The 15,142-nt window shown below is 44.5% G+C and overlaps 1 long non-coding RNA gene across 1 annotated transcript in view; it reads right to left on the bottom strand.

The window, feature by feature from the left end:
• Positions 1-2,677: 2,677 nt before the first annotated feature.
• LOC128342459 (uncharacterized) overlaps positions 2,678-15,142 on the bottom strand; it is a 29,901-nt gene continuing 17,436 nt past the window's right edge. The window contains exons 2-3 of the long non-coding RNA XR_008314989.1: positions 7,719-7,867; positions 2,678-5,087 (exon numbers count right to left, since the gene is read on the bottom strand). This is a non-coding gene — a long non-coding RNA (uncharacterized LOC128342459). The remainder of the gene's footprint in view (positions 5,088-7,718; positions 7,868-15,142) is intronic.

The following is a 15,142-nucleotide window of genomic DNA, read 5'->3' as shown; positions in this document are numbered from 1 at the left end:
TGGAGAGAGCCCATTTGCAGATGGGGTGGACCGGAAAAGGTAGCGGAAAGAGAGCAATTCTCTCAGATGAAGAAGTTGTGCCGCTGCTGTGAAGGTGTGGGCACTAGGCAAGCAAGCTTCAAGGATCAGTCATGGGCCCTCAGATGGGCCTAGGCCCCAGCCCAAGCCCAAATGGTCCAATCCCCGATGCTGGACTTGTAAAAGCATAAACCTGACATTAAAAGTTTGTTTAATTGGTTTGAAATAAAGCATCTTGTTAAGCATCTTGTTCACTGACTCAGAATACTTTGCAAAAACAAAACTGCAGGGTGCTCAAAGCACTTCACATACGTTATCTCAATAATGCTTACAACATCTCTGTATGGTGGGGCAAAATTATTATCCCTCGGTAAGCACTGAGGCTGAAAGAGGTTAGGCTGGTTCAGACAGTTCTAATTAGGGTAGGAGACATGTCCTGTCCATGTTCAGGAGCTGTGTATGCTCTGGTTTTCCAGTCATCTGTGAGTAAAAGGCAAGGTAGGAGGGGGAGGAAGCATTCATCTTTGAAGCAGCAGCTGCATCAGAGGGTTGTATCCTACCCAGCAACTGTACCCAGCTCTTTTAATGAGGTTGGATGAAAAACCTTCTGACTCAGCTGCTGCTTAGCAGATGATCACTTCTTCCGCTTGCCTTGCTTTTTACTCATGATTGGAAAATAGGAGCATGCATAGCTCCTGAACTTGGGGAGGAAGCTCCTCCTACCCAATTAATGATCATGACAAAAGTCCTATTCGCTTGTCTCTGAGTCCATTGTACAGCTCAGATTTTTACCAAGGACTTCTTGGTTCAAAACTCATGCTCATAACCTCTATGTCATACTTGCTCTCTTTCAACAGTGTTTTCAACAGACACCTGTCAGTATGGGATGCATACGATGAGTTTCAGTTAAAGCCTAGAGACAGATATTCAAAGACGTGTCCCCCCCCCCTTTCCTGTGGCCATCTTAATCACAGGTAGGACTACACACATCTGAATCACAGGTAGGTTTGTTTCAATGGCATTTGGCCATACTTAATTGCTTCAGTAGAATGCTGTGCCCATGACATATAATGAGGTTTTATTTATGAAGAGGTCAGTGGAGTGCTGCTGTGGCTTTTGTGGTATGTACCAGGAGACAGGAAAACATTAGGAGTTTTTTCAGTGTACCATGCATACATTTATTTACAAAAAGCCTGTTGTAAGCTGATTTTGTAAACAGCCGAAATCAGCTGGGGTTGTTAATGGATTGTTCTGCACACCATGGGCTGGATGTGCTTTAAATTAAGTTCCAATTTTTCTTTTCTGCATAAAAAAAGCTAGCTTGCCATTTGCATTGCCTTTAAGATGTTCTTTTCATTCTGCTAATAGTTGCTAATTTCTTTCAATTACAGCTCAAAATGTAGGATACAGAGAGATTAAAGCTAAATTTATCAAATTCATTATAACCAACATTGTAACTAAGATAGCAATTAAAAGTGGGAGCAAAGTATTGTGTATTCGATTGTTTAATTTGTTTATATCTTACTTTATCCACAAGGCAGCTTACAGAATTTTCAAGTGCATCCTCAAATGAACACACAGACACACAAACACTTGTTGTTCACATGACCAAAATCCCTGGTGGCTAGGAAGGGCTGGGGGGAAGGCAGGAGTACCTTCACACACATGAGTAGCTGCCTGTCTGTGCTCCGCCACACATAATCGGCATGGTGGTGACGGTATGAAGGGGATCTGAAGGAGTAAGTCCTCCAATATCCCACGATGCATTGTGCAGGCAGCAGAGAGGCTGCCCACATCAATGCAGTAGCTCCCAGCTTCCTGGCCACTCTATAGGTAGCACTCTATGGTTACAAGGAAAGTGCTCTGCTGGGAGCTGCTGCATACAGTCCTGATTATACATACAATTGGGGCTGATGAAATAAGATGTGGCTTTGCCCCTCTTACTTTAATTAAAGTTAGGGTAAAGGAATAGGGTAGCCCTGCTCTGGAACAGTTTCCCCGATTCTACCCTGTTGTTGCTGGTCATGACCTTACAATATGTGTATGTGTAATATATATAAAACATAACATCAAAAATCTTCAAAGGCCACATATAGACAGAGATTTAAAAGTAAGCTATCTTCATGAAGGCATATATACATGGTGGGCTAGCTGCACCTGTTAAATACATCACTGTCACGTGGCATTTAAAAACACCCCCCAAAACCCAGTTTCTTGTCCCCAAACACCAGTTTTTCACCCAGTGTACTTTATTTTTTAATATTTTAGGTTGGGGACATGACACTTTCAGAATCAATCACTGCAACAAAAGGTAGACTGAATCTCCCATGCCTTTAAACTCTAGATGATGTGAAAAAATCTAGTCAGAAATTATTCTGAAATGTCCATGCATTGACTTGCAAACTAGTTGATATGGAGTGGAAATTGAGCACATGTATAAGAGTAATGTACTGTGAGTGGCCGCTGTAGAAAAGGAGGGGGCAGGTGATGTTTTGCCCTAGCATTTACACTCCAGTAGTGATTGGTCTAATTGTTGCATCATTGGTGATATCAGACTAAATGGGGAAATTTTAGTGTATAATATGCTGTTAAAAGATCAATTCTTGAGGCCTCAAAAGTCTTTTTCTCTTTTTTTGCATTTTAAATTTTTATTGTTTTTTACAATATCTTAACAATCCAATTACATTTAATTAAGTAAATGTTGACTTCCCGCTTACCAATCTGCACGGTTCATATTAGCTATACAAATCTACCATTGCTATAATAATTCAAAACACATATACTCCACATTGCAAACTCGATTTTACCCAACCCAACCTGCTGTTGTTACTAAATTTCAAACCCTGCTGAAAGGTCCATATTGGAAAAATAGTTCTTTAAGTAAAATAAGATGGCTCCCAATCTTCTTTGAAACATTCCAAGTTTTCATCCCTTATGAGTGCTATAAGTTTTGCCATCTCAGCGTATTCCAAAATTTTTATCAACCAATCTTATTTTGAGGGCATTTTATTATCTTTCCATTTCTGCGCATATACTATTCTAGCCGCCGTGGTTGCGTACATAAAAAATGTTACGTTTCTTCTGGAGAACTCTCCTTGCGTTATTCCCAGCAGGAAGGATTCTGGCCTCTAAGGAAATGTCATTTAAAAAATTTTCTTCAACCCACATGACCACCACATATGAAAAAAGGTTCCATCACAATGTCCACATTTCCAACATTTGTTTGGAACATTTTTATACATTAATGCTAATTTTTTCGGTGTCAAATACCACCTGTACATCATCTTATAATGATTTTCTTTTAAAGTATAACATGCAGTGAACTTAAATGTTTTTTTTTCTCTTTAAGCAAAATCAGAAAAAGATTTATTCCCTGTGTGTAACAAACATTTTGTAAGCTCTATTCTGCATCTTTTCCATGATATGATCCCCTAAATTATTTCAATGCACTGTAGATCTCTTCCAGTCACTGAACCCTCTGGGGCTCAGATTGGGCACTGAGTTATAGCCCCAAACTCTTACACTGACTGGGTACAAAATTCAGTTTTGGGGCTGTCCTTTCAATATGCCCTAGCAGAAAAACTGCAAGAAATTTTGCAGACAACTTTTAACCCAAGGATGCTGGGGTGGGGTGCGTGGGAGGCAGTGTTGAGGGCAGAGTTATTGCCTGCAACTAAAATGTAGAGATTACATAGTTGTAAAACAACACATTAATGGGCCTTGCCTCATGGCCTGTCAGTCTGTGGCCTTTGTACCTCACCCTCTGAGCTTTGATTATGTTGTTGTTGTTGCAATGCTTTCATTTTGCCAAATACATAATAGCCATGTTTTATAATCATCCCCCATAAACACAAAGCAATCTTGTGTAGATTAAACTAAGACTTTATTCAGAAAACATCTCCCTTTTCTCCTTCTCCTTTCCCTCCCTTTCCTTTCTGACTCCACCCCCACCCCCTACTCTCACTCTCTCTCTCTCTCTCTCTCTCTCTCTCCAGGAACCCCACTAGGACAAACTTCTAATTAACAAAACAGAAAGGTTTTCTAGATAGAATATAACATGCCATGTTATCATGCTGTCCTCCTCCCCGTCAGGCTACTCCTGTCAGTGCTATGCCTTTTGCATTCTCTTTGGTAACATAACATTAATGTAACAGAGAGAGTATAGTTTTATCAGTGTTCATTGATCTGATCTTGCCACCTATCCAGTATTTATAAAATAACAAAAAAGCTCTTTGTAGTCTCACTACAAAGTATTCTGTAATTATCCTTTTCTTTAAAACAGCCAATGTATCTTTCATATAACTAGGTCAGATTAATATCTCGTTTACTTAATGCACAATTTTGATTTCTGATTGGACAAAACAACACTGGGGTGAGCTCAGCAGCAGTGCCAGGGGAAATCTATAAATTTGCCCATGGCAGACCCAACATACAAAGCCTCAGCATGATGAACAGGATGGTGAATTCTCATGCAAACCTTTAGCAACTACAGCCAAGGACAGCAGCGTTTTCTAACAGAAATGGCTAAAAATAATGAGAAACCTTATGCAATGAGATTAGCTAGAGCTAATTTCTTAGGATGTAGTCCTCTACTAGGGAATAAGTCCCACTGAACATATTAAGACTGATTTCTATGTACACTAGCAAGGGTTGTATTGTATTTTGAACTGATATCCACAATGTTCAATGGCTGAGAATGAAGTAAAAACTTGTTAGCCCACTCAGGGACAGCACCCTGGAAGTTATTTTGGCCACTGTGTGAAGTTCAGTCACTATAACAATCAGCAGAATAATGCAACTTGGAGTAAATGAGGCAGGATATTTGAGAGGATATTTATCCTTCAATTTTATGAAGGTATGAGAGGATATTTATCCTTCAATTTTATTTTATTTTTTTACTGGCTGAGTGGAAGAGCTGAACATGGAACTTCCTGGAAGAACAGGCAAATGGTTCACATTCAGATGTAATGGGAACCATGGTGAAAACCTGGTTCTGCACAATGTGTCCAAACCTCATGAGCATGCTCATCCTTCCTCTTTCCTTGCAAGCCTTCAAAGGATTCTATTTCCTGTTTAGATGAGAAACAAATCAAGATCATTAGTAATGTCTGAACTGACTCATTTTGGTTTATTCTAACCAACATCCCTAAAATAAAATGAGATATCAAACACTTCAATTCTCCGGTTCATTTCTCCATGGGCGGAGCTACCGTTGGGTGAACGGGTTCAAAGAACCCAGGCCGCCACCAATCAGGGGCCGCACCTCGCGGCCCCGACACACCACCTGCATCTGATGTCAGACATGGGGTTGCTGATTTAGTTCCTAAGTGGGGGCTGTATGGCCCCCGTTCAGGAGTTAAATGGCCGGCGCTGCATTCGTGGCGTGCATTTGTGCCTTTAAGGCAGGGAAGAGCTGCTCCTGGCTGCACTGTGAATGCAGCATCAGCCCCAGTCTAGCTCCCGATTGGGGCTGCGTGGCCCTTCAGGAGTTGAATGGCCGGTGCTGTGTTTGTGGCGTGGCCAGGAGTGGCTCTTCCCTGCTTTAAAGGCAGGGAATAGCAGCTCCTGGCCATGCTGCGAATGCAGCACCAGCCTGACTCTAACTCCTGAACGGAGCCACATGGCTCCGTTTGGGAGCCAGACCACACCCTCCGTATCTGATATCAGATGGGGTGGGGTAAGCGGGGCTGCTGCCATGGCTGAGCTCAGGCTACCAGTGAATTTCTCAGTTTATTTTAGCACTTACAATAGCAATAGCACTTACATTTATATACCGCTCTATAGCCGGAGCTCTCTAAGCGGTTTACAATGATTTAGCATATTGCCCCCAACATTCTGGGTACTCATTTTACCGACCTCGGAAGGATGGAAGGCTGAGTCAACCTTGAGCCCCTGGTCAGGATCAAACTTGTAACCTTCTGGTTACAGGGCGGCAGTTTTACCACTGCGCCACCAGGGGCTCTTTTAGGGAAATTTCTTAGAACAAAGCAAGATCAGTCAGGTTTGATGTCATAACCAGTCTTTGTTTCTAGCCTAAATGGGAAGTAGAATTCCCTGGAGCCTCACACAGGCATTGGGGGAGGGGCGGAGTGCACCTTCTTGAGGCTCAGTAATGTTATGCAGAACCAGGCTTTAATGGTGTTTCTGCGTAATTATGAACTGGAAGTTGGAAACTAGCAGCACAACTTCCTTTTTCCACAGCCCAGTGCAGACAAATGTGGTGATTTTCGCTGTTTCCCCCTACTTCCTATTCACTTGCAGGAATATCTTCCTAAGGGCTGCATGAAGGTCACAAAGCCCTTAGGGACACATTCTTGCAAATGAACAGTAACTTAGAAGTGAGGAAAGAGCAGTGAAAACCATGTCCGCCCTCCCACTCCACCCACATTGGATTGTGGAAGAAGAAAGATGTGCTGCTAGTTTCCAACTTCCAGTTCATAATTACGCAGAAACACCATTAAAACCTGGTTCTGCATAACATTACTGAGCCTCAAGAAGGTGCACTCCGCCCCTCCCCCAGCGCTGGCGCGCGCTTGCGTGCTGCTCTTACGGAGACTTCCGGGCAACGACGGGGGCAGGGGTGGCAGCGAGGAACGCTGCCGCCCCCAAAACTTCGCTTTAAACTGCAGCGCCAGAGGGGGAAGAGCGGCGGGAGGGGTAAGTTCTACCCCCCCGCCCTTAAAGGTAGAGCCCCCCCTCGGTGCCGGTCCAGACAGGTCCGGACCCATGCACATCCCTAGAAGCCAGGCAAAGGCACCCCTGGCCACCGCCTCCACCTGAGCTTCTAAAAGCAGAGCTGGGTCCAGTAGTACCTCCAAGCTGCGTACTTGCTCCTTCAAGGGGAGTGCAACCCCATTCAGAACTGGTAAATCTCCTCATCCCGATTGGCTCTCCTACTGACCAACATTACCTTCGTCTTGTCTGGATTCAATCTCAGTTTATTAGCCCACATCCAATCCGTCACGGCCTCCAGCCGTGGACATTCAGGACATCCACCGTCTCCCTAGGATCAGGTGATAAGGAGAGATATAGCTGAGTGTCATCAGCATATTGCTGACAACTCAGTCCAAGTCCCTGGATGACCTCTCCCAGAGGTTTCTTGGAGATGTTAAACAGCATGGGGGAGAAGACCAAACCCATAGGCCAATGGCCACAGGGCCAAGCAGTAGTCCCCCAGAGCCACCTTCTGGACCCTCCCCCCAAGAAAGGACTGGAACCACTGCAACACAGTACTTCTGATTCCCATACTCGAGAAGTGGCCCAGAAGGATACCATGGTTGATGGTATTGAACGCTGCCGAGAGGTCCAGCAGAACCAACAGGGACACACTCCCCCTGTCTAGTTCCTGGCGTAGGTAGAGCGACCAAGGCAATCTCAGTTCCATATCCATGGTGGAAGCCAGATTGAAAAGGATCCAGATAATCCGTACCATCCAAGACCCTCTGCAGCTGGGATGCCACCACATGCTCTATCACCTTGCCCAAAAAGGGCAGGTTAGAGACCAGTCTATTGTTGTCTGGGTTGGAAGGATCAAGGAAGGGCTTTTTAAATAATGGTCTTACCATCGCTTCCTTAAGGCACGATGGCATCCTGCCCTCCCTTAATGAGGCATTAATAATCACCTCCAACCATCTACCTGTACCCTCCCTGGCAGCATTTATTAGCCATGAAGGGCAAGGGTCAAGAGCACACGATGTCACCTGCACACTGTCCAGGATCTTGTCCACATCCTCAGGCTGCACCAACTGAAAAGAATCCAACACAATAGGACCAGATGGTACCAAAGGCACGTCTGCTGGAACTGCCAAAACTCTGGAGTCCAAATCAGCACAGATGCGAGTGACTTTATCTGCAAAATGACACACAAACTGATCACAGTGGACTGTATATGATTCCTCCCCCATTACCTGGGGGAGGATGTGTGCAGCAATGTCTTTGCTACATGAAACAGCAGCAGTGTCTTTGCTACACGAAACAGCTCCACTGGTCTGCACTGAGCAGATGCAATGGAGGCAGAGAAAAAGCATTTCTTCAGACACCCCCCCCACGGAGTAGTCCCTAAAATGGGCCCTAGCCCATGTTCAGTTGGATTCATCACAACTCTTCCTCCAGTGTCATTCCAGCCATCACCCACATTGTTTCATCGCCCTAAACTCCGAGGAAAACCAAGGAACCGAATGGGCTCCACCAAGCCAGAGAGGGCGTTTAGGAGCAACCATGTCAACAGCCCAAGCTGTCTCTCCATTCCAGAGGTCAACCAGGGCCTCGACAGGGTCACCAGCTCTGGACACTGGAAACTCCCTGAGGGCCATCTGGAATCCAAGTGGATCCATAAGCCTCCGGGGGTGGACCATTCTAATCGGTCCACCAACCCTGCAGAGGGCAAATGGAGCAGTCAAACTAAACCCCACCAGATTATGATCTGTCCATGACAAGGGAGTTATCTCAGACTCCCAACACCTCCAGATCATTTATTTTCCGGTTGGCAAAAATCAGATCCAGAGTATGTCCTGCCATGTGGATAGGGCCCGATACCAACTGAGACAGGTCCATGGTTGCCATGGAAGCCATGAAATCCTGATCCACACCCACTGGGGGGCCTCAGTGTGGACATTGAAATCCTCCAGAACAATAAGCTTGGGGAAGCCCAAGGCCACCTCTGAGACCATCCTCGCCAGCTCAGGTAGGGAGACTGAAGTGCAGCGGGGTGGTCGGTACACCGGCAGAATCCCCAGCCTATCTCGGAGGCCCACCCTCAAGGACAGACACTCGAAATTCTGAGATTGCCTGACTGGGCACCTGGAAATGGGGAGGATCTCTCACTAGATGATTGCAACGCCTCCTCCCCAACCCTCCAGGCGGGCTGTTGCATGATCTGGAAACCTGGAGAACAGAGCTGAGAGAGACCAACCTCGCCCAGCGCATCCAACCAGGTCTCCGTCACACATACCAGGTCAGCATGCTCATCCACAATCAAATCGTGGATGAGAGATGTTTTAGCATTAACTGACCTGGCATTCAGTAGCAGCACCCTAATCCTCGAGGGAGTGTTTTCAGAGCTCCCTGGGGTCAGAGGGTTGAGAGAAGAGCTGGAAAAAAGAGCAGGCCTCAATTGCCTGGACCATTTCCCCCTGTAACGGCCTGCCCAACTCCCACCAACATATCTCCCTCTGCCCACTACCTGTGATATTGTTGCCCCCACTCCATCCCCACTTTTCTGCTCCGCCAGGCACATCCCCTCAGCCTAACCACCACAGCTCCTCTGTTTGATTAAAAAAGGAGGCCCAGGACTCATGCTCTCATTCAAGCTCTCATGCTGGCTTCTTGATGGAAGAATTAGGAAGGTCTTCAGAGGTCCCAGGCAGCTCACCCCACAGCTGAGAGCCACAAGGACGAGAGCCCTTGTGCTCTCGCCCTTGGGCCAGCCTGCCCTATATAGCAGCAGCAGCAGCAGCAGCAGCAGCAACAGCAGGCCCTAGAGGAGATGACACACACCTGGAGGCAGAGGGGGGGGGGGCAGAGGCAAAAGCAGCAGAATCAGTGCCCCAGCCCAAGCTGTTCCCTTCCTTCCCTCTCTCCAAGGTCTTGGGCCAGCTTTCCCTATTTTAGTATTTGTATTTGTGCTTGTATTTGCATATTTAGCATTGTTTAAAAAGAAGAAAACTAACCTCACAATCCGCAGTGAAATAAGTATGTATGTATGTATGGGGTATGAAGAAAAACTGGTACTGAAAAAATAAGGAACAAAAAATTGCAACCAGACACACATATTTCAGATATATCCGTAATAATCACTGTTTTTAAAGCCTGAGCTACCTGACGCATCACCGGCATTCCTCTCCAGACATAGTCTTCAGCCACAGCTCTATCTATCTATCTATCTATCTATCTATCTATCTATCTATCTATCTATCTATCTATCGCATGCATATACCACCCCATATAAAATTTATGAGTGGTTTACAAACTTAATGTGCAGTATTTAACGTACTGCAGTGCAATGTTGGTCTGCAGTGTAAGCAAAGAAAATGATATCATGTTTTTTTAAACAAAAGGTTCTTTTATTTTGAAGTGATATCAGGTTCAACCCCTGCTAACTGGGCAAAAGGGCACCTTTTGAACATGGTGATGCTCTTTATTTGGCAGCGCGGAGAGTAACTGGCCGTATCCACCCCCAGCACAGTACCTCCAGTGACAGTTGCTGGTGTCTATCTTATGTTTCTTTTTAGATTGTGAGCCCTTCGGAGACAGGGATCCATCTTATTTATTATTATTTCTCTATGTAAACCGCATTGGAAACTTTTTTGTTGAAAAGTGGTATATAAATATTTGTTGTTGTTGTTTTATCCAAGTGTGGCTTGAACAATACTGAATGTGGGTCAATTCACCCCAGAAATAAGAAGGGAGATAGATACTCTGAGATCATGATGTCTTTCTTGGATGTTCTGATGTCGTCCCGGCATGGCCCAGAGATGTGGGTGTAGCTCGGTTGTAAAGCAGCATGCAGGATGCCTCTAAATTTTGCAGTTGCAGGGGAGCAACAACAGGAGAGAGAACATACCTGCACCTCCTGCCTGTGGGAATCCCAGAGGCATCGGGTGGGCCCCAGTGTGAAACAAGATGCTGGACTAAATAGGCCTTGGGCCTAATCCAGCAGGGCTGTTCTTATGTTCTTAGAAGGTCCCAGGTTCAATCTGTGGCATCTGGGAAAGACTCCTGCCTGAAACCTTGGAGCCTTTGCCAGTCAGTATAGACAGTATTGAACTAGATGGTCTGACTCAGTATAAGGCAGCTTCTTATGTTCCTTTATGAAGTTCATGGTGGCTGGTCTGAACACCCACACTACACACAACCTAAATACTGGTTTAAACTAGCATTTGAGTAATGTGCACCAGGAGGACATTAGGACATCTGCAAAAGACAACAGGATGGACATGCATTTGACACATCCCTCTTAACTGAGTGTGTCAGTCTGGTGGCAGCGGGGGGGGGGGTATTGTCTGAACTGGCCCCCATGAATGTTTATCTTTTACCTGGAAAATGGAACAGCATTTCATTTGGGAGAGTGGCTATTGAGCAGGGTACGTATGTGTTGGTAGGATAGGAGGATGCCGAGAAGTACAGAGGGGCTAGATTTAGAACAAAGCTATTAGAACAAACCTTTCTGCAAATTGTAGCAAAGGTTCTGTTTGTGATTTGTGAGCTGATTTGTGTATAATACAAACTTAGGGATCTGGCTGGTTAAATAGTCAAATTTAGATGCATGTTCGAATCCCTCCCCAGGAGTGAAGATTGCTGGATAAGTAGTTTTGGGTAAACCATTATCTCTCAGGCTAATCTTTTTTGCACAGGAGAATGAAAATAAGGAGAAATAAGATAATAATGGCAACACTCTTTGTACACTGAAAAATGCTATAGAAATTGTCAACATTAATAAAAACCTAATTCTAATTCTAATGTTTCTTGTTTGGCAAAGGGCCATTGCATTTGTTATGCTTCTTTGTGGCTATGCTTCACACACAAGGCCCTTCATGTTTACAAGCCTCCCACTGTGTTCACCAGCCCAGTCACATGGATAATATAAGCCATACCAGCACCAGTTGCCAAGAATCTGAGATGCTGGCATAGAGATTCTGCTTCCAATAATCTTGGATGGAACTTACCATAAGATATCTTGAGAGTGGTTCATTCACTCTCGCACTCAGTTATGATGAACCCCCTGTTCACAGAACATCAGTGAAATGTGCCTAATCTCCTTTGCCAAACATTAGAGGCTACATTATGGGATATGTTAACCTGATCTTTAAAAATTAGTTCAAGGAAACTAACTTTTAGTTTAACTTCTAGGTAAGAAAGGTATGTCTTTCCTATATTCTTGAAAAATACAACCTAGAAATTATAAGGCATTGCGTGAAACCAGAAATTATGCTTCCTCCTTTACCATAAAAGCAAAAGTCGCTTGACATCTGGTAACTGCTGTGCCACAATTCAAACAAAGAATGGGTGAGTTCTGTTTGCCCATCAATAATAGCTCTGTCGAGCAAGTCATCTCTGTTGTTTGTGCTGTAATAAAGTTGCCGAGCCTTTCTCGCCTATGTGACGAATTTCTCAAGTGTTTCACAAATCACGCTATTGCTGCACACTCCAGGTGGAACATTCCTGCCGTGCACCTGAATGCATCTGTCACTGTCTATCAGAACAGTTCATTGATTTCTACAAAGTGTTCATGTAATGCTGGACGGCAGATGAACGAGTGCTGTGGAAATCAGCACCGTGAGGGTTAAAATTTAGGTACTGGCCTTGTAAATTGGCTTTTAGTTGGTAGGACAAGCAGTGCATGCTTGACCTCTCCTCATGGGTTGTTTGCTGGTTGAAGGCACACACCCATTTGGTCATGCTCTGGAAACAAAGCACAGCATACAAATGCAGTGAGGCACAAAGTGGAAGTTCCATCTCTCCAGTCCTGGCTGTAAGTAGTGTCATTTCCTTTTGTGGATTGGTATGTAGGCCGAAGTTCAAGCCGTTCCATAGTATTCTTCCAAGCCAGTCATCTTCTGAAATTGAGCTTTTGCACAAGCACAAGCACAAAGTCATCAATTTTATTTAGACATGGTGAGGTGTTTTCCTGCTGTGAGATTGTGGAGCTGGCAGGACATCATTGTATGCAAGGAATGGCTTCCATTTGGGCTTCCAGCCAGTTGAGACCAAAATCCAAAATGCTCTGCTGCTTGGCAAGTACAGGGGTAGCACTCTCTCTCTCTCTCTCTCTCTCTCTCTCTCTCTCTCTCTCTCTCTCTCTCTCTCTCTCTCTCAGAAGTTGGGGGATGGAGAAGCAGCGTGTACAAATTTGCTCCAGGAGAAAAGAACAGCAGTCTGGGGGGAAACAAATCGCCACATAATCCATCCTCTCCATACATTCCACATTTGTCATTTATGAGTTTAACTATTGTTTGTGTTACAGCAGCTCCTACAGGCAAGCCACACACACCAAGTTAGGTACTGTATTGACAGAGATACAGGCCATGCTGCTCCAAAAAAGAAAATGGAATGAGATGAGAATCAGAAAATATAAGCAAACGTTAGAAAGCAGAATCACTTTTAACCGTCTTATTTTCATATTTTGAATTAATATTCCAGAGCACATAATAATGTTCTATTACTTTGGTTCAGTTCAGTTCAGGTTTATTGCTGCAGTGTATTTCTTGACTGTTGGATCCTTTACTGTTGATGGTTGATCCTAAAAAGCAGAAGCTATCCACCACTTCAGTGTCTTCATTATAAATTCTGAGGCTGGTTGCTGTACCCGTTGTCATTAGTTTAGTCTTCTTGACATTTAGTTGTAGTCCCATTTTTTTCACTGTGCTCCTTGACTCTCATTACTAGAGTTTGCAGATCATCTGCATTCTCAGCTTTCAGAGTGGTGTCATCAGCATAGCGCAAGTTATTGATCTTTCTTCCTCCAACTTTAAAACCACGCGCATCTTCTTCCAAGCCAGGTCATCATAATATACTGTTATTTCAACCACTATAACTAGGTTTGCCAGCTTTTCATTTTAAGTATACCAGCTGCTTCCAAGATCTCCCTCCCTCCCACCACATTTCTCTGTTGCCCAAAGCACTCACTCCACTCCAAATATCAGCACGCTCATCTAAGTGTATTCCATGTTGTGTCACACAGAGCAGAAGAGGGTATCTGGACTATATAGGCTTAAGAGCTTTGTCACAGCAATACATTCCTGTGTTGAAAACTCAGGTACGATGACAAAATAGCAGCCAGGCTACAATTCTCCCTACAGCCCCTTTGTGCCCAGATTCTGAGGTAGATTCACAGTGCCCTCTTTATTCCAAATGTTAACCAAGCAACCCTATGGTGAAGGCCTGAGGTTGCTTAGAGCTACACTCCAGTTTAAGTGTTAGGGCTTTTCCCAGATTCGTAGGAATTATTGAGGATGTGGGGGATTCTGCTAAAAATTCCTAGCTTTCCTCATTCCATTCAATTCCCCAGGATTCCTTTTAAAAACAGTTTGCAGATATGCCCCAAATTCAGCAGTTTTCCAGGCCAGAAAGCAAATATTTATGCACAATGTAGGACATTGGTTTTGAATAAAAATCAGACCTCTGGAATCAGGCTTGTGGTTTCCAGTAACATAGCAAATGTTTGGTTGCTATTGTGATGAAAGCCAAATGCTGATGATTAGGAGGCTTACTCATCACTGGTTGGACTCAGTGCTTTTGGACCCTGTGCTTTTGGACTCAGGCTCTCTATATGAAAAGGACTGGATCACTATTAGTGTTGACAGCACACTGGAGAAAGACATCTCAGCAGCACATCTGTCCAGAGCAAGGATAGGAAAAATATGGCCTGTTCAAACAAAGCCACCAAATGTGATGCTGCTGTTCAAGCTCGTATGTGCAAGAGGAAGTCAGCTTTCAAAGGAGGTTAACCGTGCTGTCAGAATAGCTGATGCTTCTGTCTGGGATTTCCAGGGGAAGAAAGCATTCGTGCTGGGGTTACACAGTGGGTTAAATGGCAGTATCAGCTGTCACACTGGGCTGAAGGTCTATTATGCCTATCAGCATGGAAAGTACGAATATTCGAGAGAGACAATAACATGTTTCGGTTAGTGGAATAATGCCATTCTGTGGATGCACCACACTCTGGATTGAAAAGTGGTGGGCCAAAATGGGAACAGCATGTTTTGTAAACATTTTGCCTCCACAGAATACACTCTTTGGTAATTGTGCCAAATAAAGAAATAAGTGTTTGAAGCCCTTTCTAAAGGGTGTAAAAGCATTCGCAAGCACATGGGTGTTGTGGGAGAAGGAATGTGCCCCTGTTGCCAATACAATGGTGCGTATACACCAACACCTGGATTCTTTCATTAATGTTTAGTTGGGCAGTTGGGTCAAAATGTAAATGGGAATGCCCTGTTGCATGTGTAGCCACACACACACACCCCACTCCATTCAGTCCCAGCTAATCATCCATACTTATGTGTGACTAGGGCTGGATCCAGACAACTGCTGCACAGCATCAAACTGCCACCACAATGTGGCAAGGCAGGGAGCCTTGGCCTAGCTTCCTTGGCAAGTAGGATGTCTTTCCCTCACCTTCTGAATGCTA

Source organism: Hemicordylus capensis, chromosome 2 (assembly GCF_027244095.1).
Source record: "Hemicordylus capensis ecotype Gifberg chromosome 2, rHemCap1.1.pri, whole genome shotgun sequence".
In the NCBI taxonomy this organism is placed as follows: domain Eukaryota; kingdom Metazoa; phylum Chordata; class Lepidosauria; order Squamata; family Cordylidae; genus Hemicordylus; species Hemicordylus capensis.
Note: the sequence above shows the minus strand (reverse complement) of the source record. Positions and strands in the feature narration are given on the sequence as shown.